Source organism: Thermobia domestica, chromosome 2 (genome assembly GCF_964235325.1).
Source record: "Thermobia domestica chromosome 2, izTheDome1.hap1.1, whole genome shotgun sequence".
Taxonomy (NCBI): Eukaryota; Metazoa; Arthropoda; class Insecta; order Zygentoma; family Lepismatidae; genus Thermobia; species Thermobia domestica.
The window spans coordinates 228281534-228305137 of NC_137455.1; the positions used below are offsets into that span (position 1 = coordinate 228281534).

Here is a 23604-nt window from a genome sequence, read left to right on the forward strand (position 1 = left end):
GATTTGCGCCGCTGCGTTTATATATAAGAATATTTTTAAAGCAAGGAATATTTATAGAAATATTAAATGTAATGCGGAGTGGGTATTTAAATAGATCATTGCAACCTTTCACAACATGAGGAGGAGTGTTATCAGGACCACAATATGCTTTTGGTTTCAACGCTCATATAGAATTTTCTATTTCTTCGAGGTTTATTTCATTTCATTCAAAATTATTTAATATATTACATTCGGTCCAATTAGAAAGCTGAGTCAACGTTTTATGTGGAGGGAACATTGTTGTAAACAGTATGAAAATAATGTGCAAATGCCTGTGCTATTTCATTGGCACGTTGGATATAATGGCTATTGTACGTAAGGGTGCTTGATGACAAGTGTATTTTGCGTTTAACAAAACAACAGATCTGGTTTGGGTCTTTTTCGATAGAGCATTCTGAGTTTAAAATAAAAGTATTGTAGGTTAATTTTGTCAGATTTTATTTCTTTAGGCATTACAGTATTTCAAATTGATCGCGATAATAAAGTGCATTTATTGATCCCTTTTTCCACTTGTTAGGGTGGTACGTCTTGAATTTTATTTTCCTAATTAGGCCTATAAGTAAACCAACATATGGATAACTTCCGCTGATATGTCTTTTGATTGGAACACATACAGAAAATATGTTGTTAATCATTTGATAGAAGTTTGTTACTGCAATATTTACATCATCCGATTGCAAAAGGCAATCCCAGTTTACTTTAGAGTTCTATGCACATCTTTTCTAAATCTTCTTTTCTGAAATTAAAATCCGATTCCTTAACTTATTTCTTATGTTTCTGGAGGTGTTTAAACGGGAAAGAGATAAGTAAAGCTGGGAGATGAATTCATTAGTAATAAGAGAACACACAGGGGCGTCATTTAGGGGGGGCAGGAGGGGGCAATTGCCCCCCCCAAGAGTTTGAGGAATACATATACTTTAATCGATTGTCTACTAATATACTAGTACAAAACGCGAAAGTCTTACGTCGGTGGTGCTCTTGCCCCTCTCCCCCCCCAAGCGAAGTCCGAAATGACGCCCCTGAGAACACACTTTTATTATAGAAACGTCGTTAAGATTTAAGAGTACTAAGTCTAAGATTCGACCATTACTATTTTGAATGTCATTATGGGACATTTAGTCACACAAGGACATGAAGTTATTTAATTATTTATATTTATTTGTTGAAAGTAGGCCAAAATTATAACATGTTATTTGATTTATATTAAAGTCCCCTATGCAAAGAACGTTGCTTCCTACTGGAACATTACTCTCAATAATTCATAAAACAATTCATATGTCGTTACAGTTGTATTCGGAGGAATGTAGGCTGCACAAATAAACATCTTTAGTGAGTGACTGGAGAGCTTGACAATTACATATTCAAAATTTAGATCACAAGAATTTATATAGGATACATTTTAATTTTGATACTGTTATTATTACAACGTTCCTTTGTAATTATTTGATAGTTCAAGATTTCTGTCTTGACGAAAAACTAAATATCTTTTATCAAAGAATTACCCATCAATATGACAGTCTGTTAAAAAAAAAAAATTCGATGATTGTGATTACATCATAATTATTTGATAAGGCTTTGGCCCGTAAGCCAAAATTAGTTTGATAAAAGACTGACAATTTACAGGTATGATTTTGAAGCATGGTTTCGGATACATTGCTATTATCTACAGAGCACGACAATGAACATGCCTCGAGGCTTGGCAATACAATAAAACTTGAAGTTGAAGGTCTTCTTTAACACATCTGGGATTTACTAGTTTTGTTGTATACTTACTAATTGATGCAGTTCCTGACCACAAAATTCGCACCCGTTGTAGGTCGATTTCCGCTTCACCGACTCGGGGTTGGGTAGTTGGTTTCTTAACAATGGGGATGGGACGAAGGAGGGTTAACATTCTTCAGAGAACTACACTTTCACTTTGAATGCCTTAGGCTAATTTGGTGACAGGGTTCAGAGCGAGCTGACAAGAAAGGTGTAAGTGGATTGTCGACCACATAATGGTTCAATACTTGCACTATCACATTCACTGTAATTTGGACATCTTCGTTACGGAGCTCCTTCGTGACTAAGCGGTTAGCGTACGCGCCTTTGGAAAAGCTAAGCTCAGTGGAAAAAACCTCACCGGACATAAGCTCACTGGCAGTTTTAGATTACAGGGCGGACAAAAGCTTACCGCTAGCAAACATGAACTCCCTTCACGGACTTGTAATAAAATTCACCGAATATTGAAATCTAGGCTTTGGCTACTTCCTAAACGGAAAATGGAACTACTATCTTAGATCACTTATCGGATATATATATATAAAGAAAAATAAGGATGTTGCGGAGTTGCGTTGTATTAAAACAGGGCAGACTTTGAGGAACTTCTAATAATATGCCCTGGATATTAAAATCTATCCTTTGTAATTGTAAATAGACCTAATAACTTAGTAGAAAGTAGAGCTATTAATGTCGTATAGCAATTACCAGATACCAGAAAAAATAGGGATGTTGTAAGTTTAATGTGTTAAGCATGGGCGACGTAGGCCTAATTTAGGCCCTGGAAATTTTGGGACCAAATTTTTCTTATAGGCCGGACAATTCATTCCTGCATTAAAATAATTTCATGATTAGGGATGAATACTTACATAATAGAATTTGCTTGCTTGCTAACAGGATTGGGAATTCTGATTTTTTTTTTTTTTTTTTTTTTTTTTTTTAACGAATTCATTGTACTTAGATATTTTTAGGCCTTGCTTCTTAGTGCTGCCGTCGTGCTTACAGACCAACACTCAAAGAAATATCTTTCTTATTTACTAACACTAAGCTTCTTTTTTTTTTTTCTCATAAGTTGTTGTTTTGTTCTTAGTAAATAAGAAAGAGTTTCATTTGATGAGTATTGGTCTGCAAGTATGATGACAGTCTTAAGACTTGAAGTCTGCAACATTATTAATATTTTATTCTGATATCTCCTATATGACATTAGTCATATAGCCTATTTTCTATTGAGGAACTAGGCCTACTAGTAACCAGAGAACATTTAAATATCCGGAGCATTTTGAAATTTTGTTAGAACACTTGCTTCACCAAAATGAATTTAACCAGTACAACAAGGCATGTTGTTTATGCAGCTGAAATTTGAAATAGGCCTACTGCTGACTGATTAATATATTGGTTGATTATCGTTTAGCGTTTTCTTTCATCAGCGAGGCTATATGAGACGTGGAATCCGAACCACTGTAATTCAAAGCTCCCTCACCGGGAATCGATCACCAAAGGCACGCTTACTAATAGCCACTAGACCAGTGAGGAAGGCTTGTAATAATGTTGTTCATTTTTTATTAGGAATAAATTACAGGTGATTTTATTTATTATCGTTTAGTCAACGTAACGAAGATTGATTGATTGATTTTAGTTTAGCGTCCTTTTAAGCAGCGAGGCTATATGAGACGCGGACCTACTGATTAACGTGGAATCCGAACCACATGAGCTCCGCCGGGAATTGAACCCGGGTCTCCCACGCCAAAGGCGCGTACGCTAACCGCTTAGCCACGAAGGAGCTCCGTAACGAAGATGTCCAAATTACAGTGAATGTGATAGTGCAAGTATTGAACCATTATGTGGTCGACAATCCACTTACACCTTTCTTGTCAGCCTCGCTCTGAACCTTGTCACCAAATTAGCCTAAGGCATTCAAAGTGAAAGTGTAGTTCTCTGAAGAATGTTAACCCTCCTTCGTCCCATCCCCATTGTTAAGAAACCAACTACCCAACCCCGAGTCGGTGAAGCGGAAATCGACCTACAACGGGTGCGAATTTTGTGGTCAGGAACTGCATCAATTAGTAAGTATACAACAAAACTAGTAAATCCCAGATGTGTTAAAGAAGACCTTCAACTTCAAGTTTTATTGTATTGCCAAGCCTCGAGGCATGTTCATTGTCGTGCTCTGTAGATAATAGCAATGTATCCGAAACCATGCTTCAAAATCATACCTGTAAATTGTCAGTCTTTTATCAAACTAATTTTGGCTTACGGGCCAAAGCCTTATCAAATAATTATGATGTAATCACAATCATCGAATTTTTTTTTTTAACAGACTGTCATATTGATGGGTAATTCTTTGATAAAAGATATTTAGTTTTTCGTCAAGACAGAAATCTTGAACTATCAAATAATTACAAAGGAACGTTGTAATAATAACAGTATCAAAATTAAAATGTATCCTATATAAATTCTTGTGATTTAAATTTTGAATATGTAATTGTCAAGCTCTCCAGTCACTCACTAAAGATGTTTATTTGTGCAGTCTACATTCCTCCAAATACAACTGTAACGACATATGAATTGTTTTATGAATTATTGAGAGTAATGTTCCAATAGGAAGCAACGTTCTTTGCATAGGAGACTTTAATATAAATCAAATAACATGTTATAATTTTGGCCTACTTTCAACAAATAAATATAAATAATTAAATAACTTCATGTCCTTGTGTGACTAAATGTCCCATAATGACATTCAAAATAGTAATGGTCGAATCTTAGACTTAGTACTCTTAAATCTTAACGACGTTTCTATAATAAAAGTGTGTTCTCTTGTTACTAATGAATTCATCTCCCAGCTTTACTTATCTCTTTCCCATTTAAACACCTCCAGAAATATAAGAAATAAGTTAAGGAATCGGATTTTAATTTCAGAAAAGAAGATTTAGAAAAGATGTGCATAGAACTCTAAAGTAAACTGGGATTGCCTTTTGCAATCGGATGATGTAAATATTGAAGTAACAAACTTCTATCAAATGATTAACAACATATTTTCTGTATGTGTTCCAATCAAAAGACATATCAGCGGAAGTTATCCATATGTTGGTTTACTTATAGGCCTAATTAGGAAAATAAAATTCAAGACGTACCACCCTAACAAGTGGAAAAAGGGATCAATAAATGCACTTTATTATCGCGATCAATTTGAAATACTGTAATGCCTAAAAAAATAAAATCTGACAAAATTAACCTACAATACTTTTATTTTAAACTCAGAATGCTCTATCGAAAAAGACCCAAACCAGATCTGTTGTTTTGTTAAACGCAAAATACACTTGTCATCAAGCACCCTTACGTACAATAGCCATTATATCCAACGTGACAATGAAAAAGCACAGGCATTTGCACATTATTTTCATACTGTTTACAACAATGTTCCCTCCATATAAAACGTTGACTCAGCTTTCTAATCGGACCGAATGTAATATATTAAATAATTTTGAATGAAATGAAATAAACCTCGAAGAAATAGAAAATTCTATACGAGCGTTGAAACCAAAAGCATATTGTGGTCCTGATAACACTCCTCCTTATGTTGTGAAAGGCTGCAATGATCTATTTAAATACCCACTCCGCATTACATTTAATATTTCTATAAATATTCCTTGATTTAAAAATATTCTTATATATAAACGCAGCGGCGCAAATCTGTCTTCAACTTTCGGGGGGGACGGGTAAGAATGTTCTCATAACTTTTTTTTTTATTATTATTTTTATAGCAATGTTCAAAATATTTATGAAGTTGAAAAACAATGCACAAATGAAGATGAAGGGAGCACAGTTGTCGTCAACATTGGAAGGCGGGCAGATTTGATGCTTATTCTGGGAATAGGGAGAGGGGGAGATGAGACTCATATTACAGTAGATGAATCTAATAACTCTGTTGTATTATATATCCGGCGATCTAGATGAAGTAGTGGTACATATCAGTGCCGTGAACACATTCTGAAATCTGAATATATGCATATTTATAATTGATATGTTTCTACTGAGGCATTCACAATGATCCACATTAACATTTTATTACACTTGTTTTATAATAACATAAATAATGACTTCCCCGAAACTATGAAGAAAGAAAATCAATTATGTATGACACAACAATATGATGGTAATCTCAATAGCATTATAGCAATCGTTAGAGGAATTAAACAAATAGTTGGAAATAAAGTAACTAATTAATGACAAATTTAATGTAATGAAGTTTCAAATCTTTATATCATTAAGGTGAAATGGAAAAGCCAAGAGAAATCAATTTCATTTCACTTTCTTTTGTGGCAGTCGGACACAAATCTCACTTATCCCCAAAAAACACTTTTCAAATTGGATTACTGGGGGGACAGCACCCCAATTCTAAGATTGATGGGAACATAACCCTCTTCATCCCCCCGGGATTTGCGCCAGTGTATAAATGTAATTTTGTTTTAGTTTTTATTTATAAATATTAAAATTATATAATACAGTAGTTAAATTTCAACGAACCATTATGGTGCAAGTATTCAACATTCTTAAGAGCTACTCTTGTTTATTTCGATTTAAAGAAGCTATAATTAGATAATACATATTTCGCTCGACTTTTCTATGAAGCCACAGCTTCATTAGTTGCTAGTATATAAATTTCCCACTTTGCAAGGTCAAGCAGTTTCCTTACTTTATAATCTTAAAAAAAAAAAAAAAAAAACCTTCGGTCATGGAAGTTGCTACTAAAACAGCAAAAGTAAACACCTGCCTCAAACAAATACCATCTCCTCATAATAACCATGAAAAATATATATATATTTTTAGTCATCGAAAATGTTTGAAGTCCTTTGAACAATAAAATGATAGCTCAGACCTCAAGAATGTGCTTTTTCTTTTTGTAAGTTGTTTCAATCTTCCTTTTCAATTCTGCACATGGAATGCGTTCCTATCTTTTTGGCTCTGAACCAAATGAGTCCAAGTGAGTGCGAAGTGAGCGCGAGCTCGCGCTCACTTATCTCAACTGGGCTCACGATCACTTTTCTCAACTGAGCTTGCACTCACTTGGGCTCGCGCTCAACTGGGCTCACGCTCACTAGCACTCGCGCTCATCTCTTTTGACTGGGCTCGCACTCACTCGCGCTCGCGATCACTAGCACTCGCGATCACTTCTCTCAACTGGGCTCGCGCTCACTTATTTCTTTGGGGCTCGGGCTCGCGAGTTTGGACACCTATGGTCTTCACAGGGTTCATAATTGATTTTCGTGGAAGTACGAGTATGACTTTGTATCAATGTTCCGTTTTATTTTTCTATAGAAAACAAGTGATACAAATTATTCTACTTGATTTTCTCATTTGTTATATTATGACAGATTCCCAGTACCGAGAAATTCCTTGGAAGGTTCTATCAGGTTTTATGGTTTGTTGGGCCATGATATAATAGAAAAAAAAATCAAAGCATTAATTTTACTGTTGTGCGGTTACATTATGCTCTTTTGAAAATACTTGTTGTTCTGCTATTCTACAATGAATACAACTTCCAAACATACCTGCTGATATGTGAAGTTATCAAACAACTCTCGAAGTTGTGTAGGACATGTATTATTATTACATGTGCACATAGATAATCATAGTTGATATAGTATGTAATATGTAGTTTTTTAAGTACCGTAATATTAAACAACTCGTTATATACTTTATGTTCTTGTCTGTCTATAAGTTGATAATATTAGCACATTCGGCATTAACTCCACGTGCTCTCAATTATTCTGGAGAAGAATGACAAACAGAAAAAAAAAAAAAAAAGCCTGTCAGACAGACCACAGTTGCAACAAGAAAAAGATTGCTGTTGTGAGAAGTCGAAAATTCTGTGTAATACTCTACGCATTAAACGAAACTAACATGAGGATGAGTAATGTAATCGAAAAAAGCATCTATAAAAACTTTTAGGTCAAAGAACTGCGGCATGAGTGTGACGCTGCAAAACTGCACCGCTTAACATCAATTTGCATCCAAATTCCTACAGAATACGACACACACAAGTTTCACAAAATTACCACGGTTGCTAAGTCAGTCTGCTGAATCATGTGTATCGGAAAATTGTACACTCTTAGTGGGTAATTCACCATATTTGGAGCATACTGCTATACGACAGTATGTAGCAGACATCCTGTTTAACGAGGAGCAGTGCGTATTTTGCCAGAAGTAGAACTAATATGGGGATCACGAAAAAAGGGAAAGGATGTTTCATGGGAAACTAGTGATATGTGTCACTAGAATAGCTGAACGTGCCATTAAAGGAACAGGTATTCGATAGAAAGATCAATCACTACTGTTACAGATTCAAGAAGTGTATCTCATGTCAGCTGAAATGTGATAACACAACTTGTGCCAGATCGTCGAGCTGAAATTGTTCATGGACGAAACATACCTACGGATAAATTCATTGAAGGCGCATTCTGTGCAAGTATGTCAGTAAGTGGTTTGGTTATTGAAACTAATTTACTGCCCCTGGGAGCTGCTCTTAATCAAAACCAACATTTGTGAGTTCCTTCGTGGCCGCCCACAGCGGGAATGCTCTATTCCAAGAGCTCAGGTTTACTTCATCTCTCATGCAGTTTATATTTACCGTTTTAACTGAAAGTGATACGCAAGTCCTCGAAAAGTATCCCATGAAAAGGGGAAGAACACAGATAAATCTTTTAAGACTGATGGCTGGAGGCTTTCGACAACACAATCACACATTGCTGTTACGAATTCAAATATTTGTGAATATGAAGATGAGTGACCCGTACGGTTGAGCAGAGTTATTAATTCTGTACTGATTGTGAGGATTATCTGACTGTTATACCTGGGACCATCTATTTTGACATCAACCATGGTACACCTGAATCAGCTGAACAAATATTATCTTGCGTTAAAAATTTGATGACACGGGTTTTCCGAAGACTTGGGCCTGTATTACCTGAAGCTACAAGGGTAGATATATACTAAAAAAAGGAGATGAGTTAAGTCTAAGCTCTTGGAATGTACCAATTTTGCCGTAAGCAGCCACGAAGAAACTTACATCTGTTGGTATGATTAAGAACAGCTCACAGTACCAATAAAGCTACTTCAGTAACCAAAACACTTACTGACATACCTGCACAGAGCGTGCTTTCAATGAATTTATCTTTAGGTATGTTTCGTCCATGAACAATTTCAGCTGCTATAAGATCCACTTCTTGAATCTGTAACAGTAGTGATTAATCTTTCTATTGAAAACGTGTTCATTTCATGGTACGTTCAGTTGTTCCAGTGACAGTTTCCCACGAAACATCCTTTCTCTTTTTTCGTGATCCCCATTTTAGTTCTGTTTCTGGCAAAATACGCACTGCTCCTCGTTAAACAGGATGTCTGCTACATACTGACGTATAGCAGTACGCTACAATATGGTGAATTATTACACTCATACAAATCGATCGAGGTATAACTTGTTCCAGTGTTGCACTCATGGTCGGAACGTTGACATAAAGTTATACTTGTACTTCCATGAAAATCAATTATTATGAACCATGTGAAGACTATAAAACAGTGTGGTATTGAAGAAGAGGAAAGGGGGGGATCCCAGGCACCTTTGGACACTTCCCCGGAACATCGTTCCCTTTGTGCTTTCTAGGGGAGATTTTGGTAGACCCCGTATGTAATTATAAAAATTAAATTTATATACAAATAAAAACCATCAGTTTTTCAACTTACTAATAAGGAATCTGTATCGAAATAAAATCTACTCCAAGAAGTTTCAGTACGGTGCAGTGGCGTATTTAGGGGGAGGGCTATCGGGCTCAAACCCCTTCCGAAATAAATTTGATGGTTTTTCATATTCCACGTAGGGCTACAACAATAATCCTTCTCATCATTTCTAAGAATTTCATTGATTTTCCATTTTCTTATGCTCTTTGTTCACAAATAATACTGTATTTGTCAAATTTCATTCCATGTAAGAACTGTGTTCTTTTTTCTATCTTTCGTCCATTCTACTCTTCTGTTTCTTTTTCTTGGTTGTTCTTTCTTTCGTTTCTCCTATCATTGTTTCGACCGTTTTCGGTTGTGATTTGAGTCGGCCGTCGTCAGTAACACCAAAACTAAAAGGAGCTAATAAGCGAAGCTAGTGTTCCACACCAACTTGCACGGATATCAACACAACGAGACTTTAGTTATTATAGCAAAGGAATATTTACATGGTTTAGTTATAAAGAAAAGTAAATGTTTGAATTAAAGAAAATCAAGAGGGGAGAAATAAGTAGCCCGGGAAATTTCCCCGGCTAGGAAGATGCGTCCTTTTTCTTCTATGAATAGAATAAAAGGTTAGATTTACTGCTGAATTTTTGTGTGTATTATATCACATAAGATTCACCAGTCTGCAATTCTTGCCATTAAAACTGCAATCAGTATATTTCAGCTTCAACTTCTCTCAACATTTTCTTTAAGGTAAAAACTTACACAGCTAAAACTGAATATTTCTATTTTTTTCTAAATTGAAATCAGTTAAGTTGAAATGAGGCTACAAATATTCAACGTTTGTTTGTAGGAGCGTCATTTCAGATTTGCCTGGGAGGAAAGATCCTCCACCGACGTACGAGTTTCACGTTTTTTCGTAGTCCAGAATTAGTAGACAGTTGACTAAAATATTAACTCTTAAACTCAGGTGGGCAATTGCCCCCATTCTTCCCCGTATTGTGCATAGCCCTCCCCGAAAGAAAATCCTAAATACGCCGCCGGTACAGTGAGTTTATCCGAAACACTAAAAAGTAACACTCCTGAACAGTGAACAGATTGAGGTGTGTTTCAGTCTCTCAGGTTTAGTTCTATGTTCCGTTGGAAGCTATTTTGCTGCGAACAATGGATATAAGACAGTTTTTACCAAATATCTGTTCTACCTTTCTTGTATATAACACCTCTTTTAAACTAGAAAGTTAATTACTTTGAATAAATATTCATTATAGTTGCGGTTATGCATATTTGTAACTTAAATTTAACGTGGTGTTCGAGTGATTACGCAAATTACAATTATAAGCACACTTTATGGAGACGCTCTCACAGAGGATACCCAAGATCCTTTCTACAGTATGTACATTAGAGAAACTTATTTTTCAAGCCTTTTGTGAGAAAAATACTGTGAATTGAGAAATTATAACCATATATACCCATATTGTACAGGGGTATTTTCCTGCGAGTACAAGCTTCTTTTGGAATGTGTTGAGAAATTAACATAGACTGCAGGGACATAAAAGGATAGCGTAATTCTTTTTCTTATATTGAAGATTGTATAATAACGTGGAAACTAAAGTATAATAATAATAATAATAATAATAATAATAATAATAATAATAATAATAATAATAATAATAATAATAAATGTACAGGTGTTATAAAGTTAATGGTAGCCCAAGCCATCAAACCAGCATACGCCACTGTTGCAAGAGTACTCTCTTAGTACAAGTATATTTTAGGCCTTCACTAACTTCCCCCCCACCTCGAAGTACTTCAATTTCCACACTGCTATAAAATACATATTTCCTCTGCTGCTACTTGAAGGATCAAGACGAAATTTTCAGTTCAAATTGAACATAAAACAGAACATATAAATACATTTTACTATTCATCCAGTTTGCAGTGTGGCCACGTAATAACTAAAAGAATCTCGAGAAGGGATGTTTTTATGGGAAATTTTCTTAAATATCCCGTAATTAGTTTTCCTTTCTACGCAGAAATGTTTTGTACATTACATAAAATGGATACCTACACTCTTACAAATTAATCGAGTTATAACTTGTTCCAGTGTAGCACTATCGGCCTGATCTACTGTCATTTAAAGAGATCCCATCGATGTATGTTAATATACACGGGTGCTGAAGAGTTAAGGGTCCCAGAATCCAGGTGTTGCACTTACATGTTGAACAACAACTATTTCTTGATTCTAAGGACCGTAAGGGACATTTCTAAGGAATATTTCATTGTGTGCATTAAGAAATAAAAATGCCTGATTTATTTAAATATAAATCAAGATCTTGTAACTAGCATTACTTACTTTAAATAACATCCAATGTACAGCTCATTGATGATTTTCAGCAGATCATTAGTCAAGAATACACCAACACTGTAGAAGCCTTTACTGAAGATGAAAACTATCCTATACCATCTCAACGTCGTCAATGGATAAATAACTCTTGATGCATCAACAGCTCCCGTGATCACGCCTTTCATACTATCCAAAGAAAATAAATTATGACAATTTAATTCAACATCATACTCTACATAAAACGATCAGGAAAATAATATAATATTAAAGGAATTGGCAATTAAAACATTATTGTCAAAATATCAAACACACATTTCAACTCCTCAACTCCTTATTTCTTTCCTACGTTTATTTAAGGTACAGTGTATATACAGTGTGTGTAAACACGATGTTCCCGATTCCGTTAATTTATTATTCGAACAGTAATGAGTTTTTCTTGCTAATATAATTTTTTTCTGGAATATGACTCAGAAAGATTTTCCTCACTCTATTGCAGAGGCGTAGTTACACAGACGTCCACCAGAAGGCGGTTTAGTCGAAGTGAGCAATATGGCTTCTACAGGCCAGCAGAAAACATTCTGTGTGCTTGAAATGTCCACCACGCAGAGATAAAAGTGAAGGGGAACGCGGGGATGAACCCTCACTTCCAAATAATATTTATGGCGTCCCTCTGCCTCCTAAAAACAAATTACTATAGGCAAAGAGAGGCACGGGGGACGGCGTGACTTTATGCGTTCCCGTGCCTTTTCAAATCCACTTTTACCCCTGCCACTACAATCCCAGACCTCACCTCACGTCATTTCTTCCTCCGAATTTCATCAAAGACCGTGTATTTGTACCACCACTTGCTACAATTGTGGTTAAATCGCGTGAGCGCATCACTGCAGCTGTGGCTGATATCGACCCTGATATGTTAGGAAAGTTTGGCAGGAACTTTATTATAAACTAGATGTGTATCGTGTAACTCGTGGATTGGATATTGAACATTTATAATATGATGAGAAAAAAAAAAAAAAAAAAAACCTTTTCGAGTTGATCAAGTGTGTGTAATTTGTGTTTACATACGACGTGTTACTTAAAGGAAAAAAAGTAATCACTGAAATTGGGAACATCATTGTGACTAGTCCGAGAGAGAGAAAGAGAGTGGAAATCCTGTGAGACAGGGTCACGGGATCATCTTATCCGATCTATTTCTGATAGTTCACTGGTTCCTGGCAATATTCGTAGGATTAGTTCTTGGTTTGTAATTTGTTACTTCAGGGATAGTCTCGCTTATTAATTACTCGTAAAAAGAATTCTATCTTCAATATTTCGTCACTAAATATTATTTATGAATAATAATAATTATTATTATTGAAATTGCACGTTATACATGGTGAGCCCTATACAAGGTCGTTTTTAGCGTCGTAAAAAGAATCTGACAAACGTGACTAACTTCCGTTTTTCATAACACATTGGTGATGTTCTCCGCGATTTATATCGAAAAAGGCTAGCCACGACTTTTCCAAAGGATTGTCCATACATTAGGGGTAAACGATGTAAGAGAGATTTATTCATCATTCCTTGACTTCTTCTAGTTTGCTTGGACAATCCTGTGGAAAAATTGTGGCTGGTCCTCTTCGGTATAAATCATATTACGAAATACATATCGCACTTTAGTCAAACTCTTAATACGAGAGTAAAAATAGGGATGTACCGATACCACTTTTTCACCGATACTGAAAAGGCTGATAGTACCGATACCTTTGGACATATTTCTTATATATTACCAGGATTTTTTAGAATAATTAAATGATCAACATTGTAATAGTGTATATTAGATACAAGGAAAAAAATTGACATAAAAAGACAAAAAGCAGAATTTCATATTAGGTTTAGTCCAGGAAATCTAGAGCAATTTTACCCTCAACCTGGGCAAAATTGCAACACAAGCTTTTAAATCAGTTTTCGATTCAGGAATTACTACTGAATAACATATTCAAAATCCGACAAAATCGGACCAGGGGAACACCCCCAAAAACGGTTTCAAAATGGCGGACTATGGTTTTTCGAAAAAATCGTAGACCTTTACGTTGGCGGCTCTAATAGCCCTCCTAATTGACACAGATACATGAATGATACCTCGTTGGAACGCTCATATACCACAAATTCCAACAAAGTGACCTTTTTACCCATCATGCCCAACCTGTAGAAGAAGAAGAAGAAGAAAAGAAGAAAGTCGATTTTTTGTTTTTTAAATTGATATTTTTTGGACGCTGGCAACACTCTTTACGAGCTGGCTGGCTGGTACGTCTTTATACGCCGGCAGAAAAATTCCCACGCGTAGACCAGACATTGGTAACAATAATATTAAAAAAATGTAGTACGTAGGTTCAACAGTAAGGGAGATAAAAATTCGGAACCGCGGACCGAGGGTCACTCTGTATATTTTTACTGTGGTCTAACTTCTGTTTCTTAGATCTAGCATCCTCCCTAATTGTCACAGAGACATGAAGAATACCGCGTTTTAAAGCTTATGGAACCCCCTTGACAACGACGTATCGTTTGTGCCCCCTGTGCCCAACCTGTAGAAAAAGAAGAAGAAGCCTTGAAAAAATGGGGAAAATCTATACTTTTACCTTTCTTGGGCTCTGGCAACCTTGATAATCGTTGGGTACAGGGGGCACAAACGATACGTCGTTGGAAAGGGGGTTCCATAAGCTTTTCTACATATCATAGTCTTGCATGAACATAGGCACTGCAGAACCATGCTTGATTCCCTTACACGTTTTTGTATCATCTGCAGAAGCTTAGATCCTGACGATAACCCCATCAAACTTCAAGAAAAGGGAGCTGAAGGAGTGAACAATGCCAGTAAGGCTCGCGGTAGTAACATTCTCGCCGCTGCAGATATGGTGGTTCATGTCTCTTGTCGCAAACGTTACATTGATAAAAAAAATATATATATATTGCGATTGCCCTAAAAAGAAAAACGTAATCGCCGATTCAAAAACCAGTTACTCGCTCGTCGGATGGGTCCTTCAACAGCAACAGTGACTGTCTGTTTTGCGGTACGCCTGTCTTATTTGATGACCGTCACGTGTTGAAATCAGAAAATGTGCGCGTGAAAACACGAGCATTACCACACAGCATTTTAAAGTGTTGCAATGAACGAAACGATACCTGGTCACAAACTGTCCGAGGCCGAATTGAGTACTTCTCATCTGATCTTCATGCAGCAGATTGTGTCTATCACAGATCATGTAGTTTCAATTTTCGAACTGGTAAAGCAATTCCTCAACAATACTGAACCAATAATCAGTCAGTGTCAAAAAAAATTCAGGCTGGCCGACCTACAAATGATGAGAGAATGCGAGCATTTCAGCGCATCTGTAGTTATTTGGAAGAGCACGATGATGAGCAACTAACTGTGGGAGAACTTGTTACAAAAATGGGCACATTTCTTGAAGGGACTGATCACAATGCATATGACAGACGCATGAAATGTCAACGAATGGAGTACGTCGGTGAAAAAATTATAATTTCTAGTGACAATGGAAAAAACAACTTCATTACAGAAACTGCCGAGAAACTGCCAATCACATTCTACCGGCATATCGTGATTTACCACGAGAATATGATGAAGAAAAGGAAAAAATAGAATAATAGAAACCGTAGCTCGACTGATCAAAAGCGACATAAAATCCAAACTACAAACTGGAAGTGATACACATCCTTCACCTAGCGACTTGATAATTCAGGAATCCTTTCAGTACATTCCACCTAGCCTTCAACTATTCTGTGCCACACTTTTTGCCGAAAAGGACAATGAAACCAAAATAGCATCGATTGGCCAGTGTTTGATGCAAGCAGCCAGACCAAGAGCTATATTAGCTCCTCTGCAGTTAGGTGTTGCTGTGCAGCTGCACCACCACTATCGATTGAAACACCTGGTTGACACGCTGCATCACCTGGGATTTTGCTGTTCATACGCAAAAGTGCAGTGGTTTGAACGCTGTGCTGCAAATACATTTGGTAATCGTGTGGTCGAAATGTCAGCAGATCAGACTCTCCTCTTTGCAGCGGATAATGTAGACCAGGATCTCCAAACGCTGAGCGGTTTAGGCACATTCCATGGTATGGGAATGTTGGCGGCCATTACTCCATCCACTACCACCAGTCTAACCATTCTTCGGAAGCCCGTCTCTGATGCTGATGTGAAGTCCCTTGCCAGTGTTTCCATTCATGCATACACTGAAGCCAGGGCTATTCTTGAAAAGGTCAACTGTGAACTGGTAACAGCGTCATCACCGAACGAAAGCTCCCTGGATATTTTGTGGAAACTTTTCTGGCATTTTCCGTCACGCACACCAAACTGGTCAGGAATGATGCAGGCCATTCACGCAGATCCATCTCTTCATCATCCAGGGAAATTCACTGTTCTCTGCTTACCGATTATTGACCTCCATCCATCTGATATGTCATGCATCTTTTCCATTTTAGTGTACCTGAATAATCTTGCGAGAAAATATAAAGTCACACCAATCATCACCTTAGACCAACCACTGTTTCGGAAAGCTTCACGTATCCTGCATGACAGAGCACATAACACCAGTATTAAGGACATGGTTGTCCTGTTGGGCTCATTTCATACTCTAATGAACCTTCTAGGAGCAATTGGTTCCCTGATGGAAGGTTCAGGCTTACGTGAAATCTTGCATGAGGTTTATGGAGAAAATTCGGTTGTACATATATTAAGTGGCAAGTCCGTAGCAAGAGCCTTCCGTGCGCACATGATGGTTGACCTGGCATTAAGTGCATTGCTTATGGAGAATGTTTTTCTGGAGACCGATAACGGAACACACAGAACTATCAACGATGCGTACTCTCTCTACCAGAGTCTGATGTTGAGTGAGATTACTGTAACGAGCTAGTGCTCCACCTCTTCTTCAAGAAGCCCGAGAAAAAATAGGAGAACGAAAGTCAGAACTTATTAACACATCAAAAACAAGTCAGTTGTGGCTTGCATACCGGCGCATGTTGGCTACAGCAAGGAAACTTCTGGCAGCAGACCGAATAGGAAGCTGGGAGGATCACCTTAATGCTATAGCAGAGTACATTCCCATGTTCGCTGCAGCAGGACACTTCAATTATCTGAAGTCGACGTGCTTGTACCTGCAAACAATGTTAACGCTGCCATCGGTTAATCCAACAGTTCACGAAAGCTTTCAAAATGGGTTCGGAGTTATTAGAAGAAGCAACCGTTATTGGGCTGGGTTGTCCTCTGATCTAGTCATAGAGCAGGTTTTGATGAGATCGCTAAAATCCACTGGAGGTCTAACCCATGGGAGTGGAATGTCGGAGATGCAACGATCTTTGTGGGTGCTCTCAATGCCAGCATGCTCCGAGTACAATCTGGCGATGCAAACTCTTACTCACACAGCATATGTCACTAGCGAACAACATAAAGAAGCCGAAACGACAAGAATGTCACGTGATATCAGTGACACACGTCGCATTCCTGCACGACTGCAGCCCATCTCACCATTTGACGGAGACAAATTGTTGAGAAACATTGCCACTCACATCACAGCGGATTCCTCGGTCAACGTCCATCATTTATTTTCAGTTGGGGAAGAGCTTGCGAAGAAACTATCTGGCAAAGACATGTTCACTGTGAAGTGGAAACGTGCAGATAGTCAAAACTCTAGCATCCCCGAGTAGTGTTAAAATCAGCAGCGATATCTCCGTCGATTCGAATCTTTTGTTTCAAAGACTTTTAGTTGTCGCTAATGCAGGCAGCACATCTTTAGAGGAGACCTTAACGCATGAATTATGTGCCTACCCACCAGCTTTATTTGAGTCACCCAGCATGATGCGTAAGGCAGACAAAGCCCCACTGGCCCATGCGATACTAGAGTTCAGCAAGCAGCAGACCGCACAGTTTGAGGAAACGGAGCCAGACAATATTCTGTATGCCTTAGACGGAGGATCTCTGTTACATAGACTACCATGGTGTAAAGGCAGTTCGTACAACAATATCGCTGCATCATTTGCTGAGTATACGGTTCGTAAATATGGCACATCAACCATCGTGTTTGATGGGTATGGAATTTGCTCACCATTGTTCATTGCAACTGTGCTACCGGGTGTGAAAGAACGTATTGTACTTGCAGAAAGCATGGCCTTCCATGTGCTATTGCTTGTGGTGTGTGCAAAGAAACTGAATGTTTTAACTGTTTAAATGAATATAGTGAGGACGGTGTTAGCGTAGGCGATGACGATGTAGATTTGTAATTTGCCTCCCAAAGTTTTTCGTCTTTCCATTCTTTTGCTTTAGAATATTTTTACTTTACATATAGGTGTTATGTTTCTATAAAACGAATTATCTTGTACACTGTATTATGGTATGACCTTCTATTTGCTATTGCTTGTGGTGTGTGCCAGGAAACCGAATGTTTCAACTTTTTAAATGAATATGGTGAGGACAGTGTTAGCGTAGGCAATGACGATGTAGATGTGTAATTTGCCTCCCAAAGTCTTTCGTTATTCCCATTCTTTTGATCAAGAATATTTTTGTTTTATGTATAGTACGTATATTAAAGCGACCTTTGATTTAAAGAAAGAAACAAGATTTTTTCATGCGTAGAACGACTATCAGGGTTCCCAGAGCCCAAGAAAGGTAAAAGTGTAAATTTTCCCAATTTTTTCAAGGTTTCTTCTTCTTTTTTTCTACAGGTTGGGCACAGAGGGCACAAACGATACGTCGTTGTCAAGGGGGTTCCATAAGCTTTAAAACGCGGTATTCTTCATGTCTCTGTGACAATTAGGGAGGATGCTAGATCCAAGAAACAGAAGTTAGACCACAGTAAAAATATACAGAGTGACCCTCCTTGGTCCGCGGTTCCGAATTTTTATCTCCCTTACTGTTGAACCTACGTACTACATTTTTTTAATATTATTGTTACCAATGTCTGGCCTACGCGTGGGAATTTTTCTGCCGGCGTATGAAGACGTACAGTGTTGCCAGCGTCCAAAAATATCAATTTAAAAAAAAAACAAAAAATCGACTTTCTTCTTTTCTTCTTCTTCTTCTACAGGTTGGGCATGATGGGTAAAAAAGTCACTTCGTTGGAATTTGTGGTATATGAGCGTTCCAACGAGGTATCATTCATGTATCTGTGTCAATTAGGAGGGCTACTAGAGCCGCCAACGTAAAGGTCTACGATTTTTTCGAAAAACCATAGTCCGCCATTTTGAAACCGTTTTTTGGGGGTGTTCCCGTGGTCCGATTTTGTCGGATTTTGGATATTTTCATCACGTGAAGTACCTAAACAAAATACATGTGTAAAACTAAAGGTTGCAATTTTGCCCAGGTCAAACCGTATTTTGACTCGATTAGTTCTATACAAATAATATATTTCCTCTATACTCAATCCAGCTCACATAAAATGAACTAAAAAGCAGAAAAATACTTACATAGTGTAAACTTAATTCTAAGAGTCAGTGACTCGTATTTAGAGAGATAGTTACATTGTATTTACTAGTCTCTATTACATACACATAACACAAACAGATACTACCGTTACACATTTTGATTGTTTTCAAAATTGTGCGTGCTGAACCAGGTGTCGCTGTGTATATCATACAAATAAGGGTTATTTAGGCGAAGGCGAAAACGCTAAAACTATTAACTTTAGAGCTAATAGTGTTTTTAACCAGTGAAAATTTTCTACAAGATATTTTCAACAGTTATATGCATTGTTATAAACTAATTCATAACTTCCAGTTCGCTTTTCGGAATTCATAGTTTTTACAAAAGGATTGTTCATCACATCAAGGAAATCTGTAATACATCCGTCTCGCATAAAAATTATATCATTAAAAAAATGACATACAGAAAACCTGATGAAAACTTTCTTCCAATTCTGAAATCAATTTTCTTGTAAAATTATATTTTTTGTAAATGCAAAGCGTTACAAGTCACTTGATTGTAATTGTATGACTTTGGAAATGTAACATAAAAGAATAACAAGAAGTAAATTCTATATTCTGTTAGAATTTTGTAAAAAGTAAGTAAAAATACAAACTAAAGAAGTCTATTTCAAAAGTTACATTCATTTGTAGGAGTAGTAGTGGTCCGCGTATATGCAACTGAGTCAGCAAAAATTTTTGTGACGTCATAGGTCAAAGGTCAATGACCTTGGCCCGGGGTCAATGACCTAGGGGTACTTAGGACCACCCCCTCTAAATTTTGGCAGGGGTACCTTGGCCCACCCCCTAAATTTTGGCAGGGGTACGTAGGACCACCCCCCTTAAATTTTGGAAATTGCCAAATTTAAAAATTGGGTGTGGTAGCCTAGGACCATAGTATGTACCTCTATCAGTATTGGGTGTCTATGTCGTTCCCTTTTATGGGTAAAAAATTGCCAAAAATTTAAATTTCGGGGGTTTTTGACCTAATTTATCCCCTTTGATGAGGTATTATTACCCTATATAGTTATATGGGCGTATACAGGGGTCCATTACCTTTCATAAGACATGGGTATATTAATGCACCCCTTGAAAAATTTGGGAGGGGGTACGTTGGCCCACCCCTTAAATTTTGGAAATTGCCCAATTTAAACATTTGGTATTATAGTACCGGACCCTAATATGTATCATGATAAATTTGGGTGGTCCACCTCATTCCCTTCTAGGGGTACACAATTGCCAAAATATAAACGTAAGTAATACGTTGTACCACGTGTTTGGTTTCGACCTAAGTTATCCCTTTGATGAGGTGTTATTATCCTATATGGTTATATGGGCGTATACAGGGGTCCATTACCTTTCATAAGACATGGGTATATTAATGCACCCCTTTAAATTTTTGGTAGGGGTACCTTGGCCCACCCCTTCATTTTTAGAAATTGCCCAATTTAAACATTTGGTATTATAGTATAGGACGCTAATATGGATCACTATAAATTTGGGTGGTCCACCTCGTTCCCTTTTAGGGGTACAAAATTGCCAAATTTTAGTACAACCACGTGTTTGGTTTTTAACCTAATTTATCTCCTTGGATGAGGTCCTATTACCTTATATGGTTATATGGTCATGTATAGGTGTTCATTCCCTATCATAAGACATAGGTACATTGGTGCACCCCGGGAGGGGTACCCTGGCCCACCCCTTCAATTTCAGAAATTCTCCAATTTAAGCATTTGGTATTATAGTACAGGACCTCATTATGTATCATGATAAATTTGGATGGTTCATCTCGTTCCCTTTCATGGGTACGAAATTGCCAAATTTAGGTACAACCACGTGTTTGGTTTTTGATTTAATTTATTCCCTTGGATGAGGTCCTATTACCTTATATGGTTATATGGTCATGTATAGGGGTCCATTTCCTATCATAAGACATAGGTACATTTTTGCACGCCTTTAAATTTTTGGGAGAGGTACCTTCGCCCACCCCTTTAATTTTGGAAATTGTTCAATTTAAACATTTGGTATTACAGTATAGGACCCTAATATGGATCACTATAAATTTGGGTGGTCCACCTCGTTCCCTTTTTAGGGGTACAAAATTGCCAAAATATAAACGTAAGCAATACGTTGTACCACGTGTTTGGTTTTTGACCTAATTTATCTCCTTGGATGAGGTCCTATTACCTTATATGGTTATATTGTAATGTATAGGTGTTCATTTCCTATCATAAGACATAGGTACATTGGTGCATCCCTTTCAATTTTAGGAGAGGTACGTACCTTGGCCCGCCCCTTAAATTTTGGAATTTTTTTGATTTAAGCATTCGGTATTATAGTACAGGACCTTAATATGTATCATGATAAATTTGGATGGTCCACATCGTCCACTTTCATGGGTACGAAATTGCCAAAATATAAACGTAAGCAATACGTTGTACCACGTGTTTGACATTTTGACCCAATTTATCTCTTGGATGAGGTCCTATTACCTTATATGTTTATATGGTTATGTATAGGGGTCTATTCCCTATCATAAGACATAGGTACATTTGTGCACCCCTTTAAAATTTGTTAGGGGTACCTTGGCCCATCCCTTAAATTTTAGAAATTGCTCATTTTATATATTTGGTATTATAGTACTGGACCCTAACATGTATTATGATAAATTTGGGTGGTTTACCTCGTTTCTCTTTCATGGGTACATGTTATATGGGTATGTACAGAGGTTTATTACCTTTATATGTTTATGTTCCCTTTTAAATTTGGGGAATTATCAAATAACAAAATTCGGTAAACCTTTTTCTAGGACCCATTGTAGATGTTGGTGTTCCTCTTATGGCCAAATATTCAAAATTTAAAGGTTATTGACCGGCTTTATTATTGAATAAGTACAGGATTTATTACTTTTTCATAACACACAGGTGTATTTGTGTACCAATCTTAAATTTTGGGAGGGGTACATTTCTTATTGTCATATCAATAATTGGTAATGGTTCTTAAAATTGGATAGTATCTCATTCATTGGGTAAATCATTGTGAAATATGAGTATGATCACGTAATCAGTTATTGACCTATGATGGAATTAGGAGTCCAGGACATTGGAACATTGAAACTTTGTAGGATAATTTGAGAATTGCGTCATTGGTTTTGATTATTCCCGCCAAATATAAACGTAAGCAAGACGTTGTACCACGTGATTGTCCTTGATGAGGTAGTGTACAGGGATTCATTTCCTTTGTTGTGGTACTTCTTAAGTTTGAGTACACACACACTTCTAGAAAACAGTTGGTTCTACTCAGGTAAACAATTGACGGACATTATTGACATTATTGAACATATAATGATATGATTAACTCTAAGACTTAGGTATATCAAGAGAAGTATTCTTTAAATTTGGGAATGGTGATAAACAGAATTTTAACATAAGGTGCGAAATTTGAAACAATACATTGAACTTTAGTCACAGCTCATAGTCTAAGATCATTGGTGGTGATTGATTTGAAATCTGATAGCTAACCTTATTGAATCTTATGACTCATAGACGAAAGGCAATACATGCTACAACACTGGCAAAGTTATTGTTAATGCAATTTGATTGGTTGATCACTATCTTTCCTGCAATCTGATTGGTTGATCACTATCTTTCGTGCAATCTGATTGGTTGATGATTTTCAAATCTTTGCTGTATTCAGTTTTAAGTTTTGTTTAACATTTAAAAATCTTGGTTTCGTTCAACATTTTGCACTCACTGATAAATATGATCAAAACCGTTTATTTGTTAATCGAATAGTTAAAAACCGGATAAAGTTTGACGGTTAACCGTGAAACGTAAAATTTTTTTAGTTTGAAATTTTTTTGCTTGAAATTTTTTGTTTGAAAATTTTTTCGTTTCCAAATTTTTTTGTTTCAAAATTTTGTTTGAGATTTTTTCGTTTGAAATTTTTGTTTGAAATTTTTTTCGTTTGAAATTTTTTGTTTGAAAATTTTTGTTCGAAAATTTTGTTTAAAATTTTTTGTTTAAAATTTTTCGTTTCCAAATTTTTTGTTTCAAAATTTTGTTTGAAATTTTTTTTCGCTTCAAAATTTTGTTTGAATTTTTTTTGGTTTGAAATTTTTTGTTTGAATTTTTTTCGTTTCAAAATTTTGTTTCAAAGATTTTTGTTTGAAATTTTTGTTTCAAAGTTTGAGTTGACATTTTTAAAAGTTTGTGCACTTATTAGTAAAGAACCGGAACTGTTTAGAACAAAAACCTTTGACAACATTGTGGTGCAATAGTACACGTCAGAACCTG

General features: G+C 36.7%; 1 protein-coding gene across 4 annotated transcripts in view; it reads right to left on the reverse strand.

Moving 5' to 3' along the window:
* LOC145678394 (uncharacterized) overlaps positions 1–23604 on the reverse strand; it is a 213803-nt gene that overhangs the window by 71531 nt on the left and 118668 nt on the right. For all 4 annotated transcript variants that reach the window (XM_081748474.1, XM_081748475.1, XM_081748477.1 and 1 more), the window contains exon 2: positions 11867–12043. The gene's annotated coding sequence lies outside the window, so the exon portion shown is untranslated. The remainder of the gene's footprint in view (positions 1–11866; positions 12044–23604) is intronic.